The sequence below is a fragment of the Triticum aestivum genome, chromosome 2B, assembly GCF_018294505.1.
Source record: "Triticum aestivum cultivar Chinese Spring chromosome 2B, IWGSC CS RefSeq v2.1, whole genome shotgun sequence".
NCBI classification, from domain to species: domain Eukaryota; kingdom Viridiplantae; phylum Streptophyta; class Magnoliopsida; order Poales; family Poaceae; genus Triticum; species Triticum aestivum.
Window position 1 is genome coordinate 13,135,040 of NC_057798.1, and position 3,717 is coordinate 13,138,756.

The window sequence follows — 3,717 nt, forward strand, 5'->3', positions numbered from 1 at the left end:
CACTGGTTACGAGGTATGAAATAAACACCTATGAGTAAATCGACTTCTTCCACATCAACGCCTTCAGGGATACACCGATCGAAGGCGTTGCTGTGAAAAAAGGTCTATTTACCGACGAAACAACTCCCATTTGGTGACATGTCTTAGTCCATTAACCTTCAGGGGTACATTTAGTAATATGCATATTTTGAAACATCAACACGAAAAAATAATTATGCTCCGGGAAGACGGGTAGCAACTAGCAACAGACGCACACAGCAAACAACGTCCCGTGTGTATGGATGTAGGATAGCACCTAGCTGTTGCATGCTTGTATAGTAGCACGAAAATACTATGCAGTGATTGTAGCATAGAACTTCTCTTTTTTCCTTTAGGGCGTAGCAGTACCATGGCACTTTTTACTAGACCAGGTTCTGAACTTTGCTAGGAGCATATGGGACCAACATGGATTCCACACAAACATAGTTCAAACTTTCAAACAGGCCTTGCTGCTTGCTTTGTGTCAGTGCAAATTGGCCGGTGGGCCATGCCTCTGTTTTGACAGGCAGTGGGCCCTGCACCTCTGGCACAAGCTGGGCCCGTCTGTTTCTTACACTCAGTTGATCACAGCCGTTTATTTTCCCTTTCTCTGACGAAACAGCTCGAGTGCTACACAGTCACGCAACAGCGTGCGTTCAAACGGAGGATACCTGGTATACGTCTATACGCAGGTACAATGGTTCTCTACGTATACATATACTTCTGGCACAAATACCGCGATAAGTACTTCTTTTTAATGTATACACATACCAAATACGTAAGTTGCAGAAAAATATCATGGTGTGAGCACTCAAACCAACTTTGTAAGGAATATAAAATCTGAAGAAAAATGTGTGAGATGAAAAAACAAAGATCTCTAGCTAGAGTGCACTCGCCGTCTATCACATGGCTTGAGCAAGCGTTGCATATGCATGGCGGCAGCGTCGGATCACCCATACGTATGTACGTACGTCCGAGGCCGGGAAAAGGAGGTAGAGAAAAGTGTATAGAGCCTAGCCTCTAGACTACTTCATCCATACATCTAGAGTATATCCTCTCTTTAACATTTTGGACTTTTTTCCCCTGTGGCTAGCCCCAGCTTAAGGGCCACCCAATGTGCAGCACATGGTGAACGCATGCTTGCTTGTTGGCTCGTTGCTCCAAGATATCTTTGAATATGTATGGGTGATAAACTTGTGTGTGCACATTACAACTTTTTCATAACATGCATGCATTAGTTTCCCATGGAAAGGAAAAGGGAGGTCATCCATGTTCCATGGGAGGGATGCATGCTTGATCACTTGATCTCATTTTGATGATTTCTCCACGTGGTTTCCTTGAGATGGTATATAAATATATATGGTTGTCTATGGGAAAGTACCATTGAAACTGCTGACAAAGAATATATGTATTCCAACAAAGGTTTTATGAGTGTAAGGCACACCGATGTGTGAAATAAGCCATGTAGTAGGCCAGTGTGGTGGCGGGTTAATGTTGGCTTGCCATAAAACCATAGTCCAAAATGTAATCGAAAACTCTAGAAAAAATATCAAGGATTGTACAAAAGTTTCCCGCTTGTCATGGCACACCAATCCTACGCGTATATGGAGTGATTGATGGGTAGTTAACATTGAACCATCACATAGTTGTTTCCCACAAGCCGCATTTGCCAAATGGATTGCCAATGGAATTTTCATCGATGCACTGGTCGACACGCATCACTACACTAGCGGTGATGTGACCATCGTATTTTTTATGTCTATGCAATTATAATGATACACTTTTATACTGGCAAAGTGGTTGATGCACATCCTATAATCCCATATCTCTCAGGACCACAAGGTCCATTATAAATTTGTAGTGCTCGGACCAAGCTTACACCCATCTTTGGATGTAAAACCACATGTAAAAGAGAAAAATTTGGCACTATATGCATGCTAGCTAACCTCCAAATGGTGTCATAGGTGCCATGTGAGTAGCAACACACCCCCACATGCTTGCTATGGCTTATCGACCTTGCACACTCAAAAAATCAGCCTCTCCATGGCCATGCGTGCTGCCTCCCCTTAGCCTCTTTTGGACTGGTCCATAGCAACAAGGGAGGAGGATAATGCCATTGCTGTTGCTACACTGCCAAACAATGTGGTGCATCTAGAAACATGCGTACCACCCTAGCTAGATCCATTCATGCATCTCTAGATTTTTATTTTATTTTCTCATGAATAACAACTATAGTGCGAATCACATCCAGGATTTGTGTATCAAAATTGCTCATGAGCCACTGGTGTGCCAATCACATCATGTATCAAATAAGGGGGGAGCAGCATGGTGAGGAATTGACTAGTGATACTCTAGCTGCATAGGTAGCCATGAGAGCTACCCTCTCTGCTTTCCGAAAAGGAGAAGAAGGGAGGAGGGAGCAGAGATATAAAATCTTTTCAATCATGGGCTACACAATTTTTGCTCACTAGGCACTTGTTTCTGTCTCAAGGCTGCAATCACAGCGTACGTGCTGTCCTTGCTCTGCACTGCCCTGCTTTATCTTGAATTTTGTGTGTGTGTGTTTTTAAATTTGTTTGGCCTCGGAGAAAGCAGGACCCTGCCACTCAAGTGCTGCGAGACTGCTGCACGGGTATGCATGCTACGTGGATGAGTGGGCTGGATATCATCATATATAATAATAATATTTATCTGATTCTCTCATTATTTGTTTAGTTATGACTTTTTAGATGGTTCTGGAATCTGGAGTGTACATTTGTGTGAGAGAATGTAGTATGCTTGGGTTTACAGAGTTGAGGTGGTTCTCTATGGATGTTTTTTCACATTAGTTTTGTAGCATTGTGAAGAAAACATTTATTCAAAAGTTTTATATTCAGGCAGTTTTCTCAGGAAAGGTCATGGGCATTTTCTAATAGAATGCATCTTTATATATATATATATATATATATATATATATATATATATATATATATATATCACAGGAAACAATATGCATATGCATGCCTAGGTAGAAGTTTGTTGACATGCTTCTACCCACAGAAAGGTACCACGTTTCTACCGACTCAAGTTGCCAATATGATTGTAGTTACCGTATATCCTTGTGACAGCTTAAATTTATACATAATATTGTTCTGAAGTTGCCTTATATATGTATTTCCAAATGTAGTTGTACAACTAAATGCACATTCGCCATCGGAACAACACGCTAGTTTCACTCACATCTGAACTCTTCCGTGTGCACGTAGTATTACTTTCTAGACAGACAAAATTAAACCATGGAAAATTCGTTGGTGTAAAATAGGGAGCAAATCAAGAAGGAACATGCAAGCATGGTCATGTTTGCTGGATGAAAAATAGAAGTGTGAAACATGGCACAAAGCTGGATGAAAAAAACGTTGTGCAGTGCAACTGAGCATCAAAGGCTTAAGGGCATCTTCAACGCGGACCCTCAAACCGCACACAACCGTTCGGACTGCGTGGTCTAGATGATTTTTTCTATCCAACACGGTCTTGTATCCGTCCGTTGGTTTAACATACCAAAAGGAGGTCCAGCTGGCGTCTTGAGAGAAAAAAAAGAGAGAGTTGTGCACTGCAGCTGAGCACCAAAAGCTTAACATACCAAAAGGAGGTCTAGCTTTTTTTAGCGATTCTATATTATATATTTCTATGAATGTCTCTCGACCAGTAGATAGAGCACTA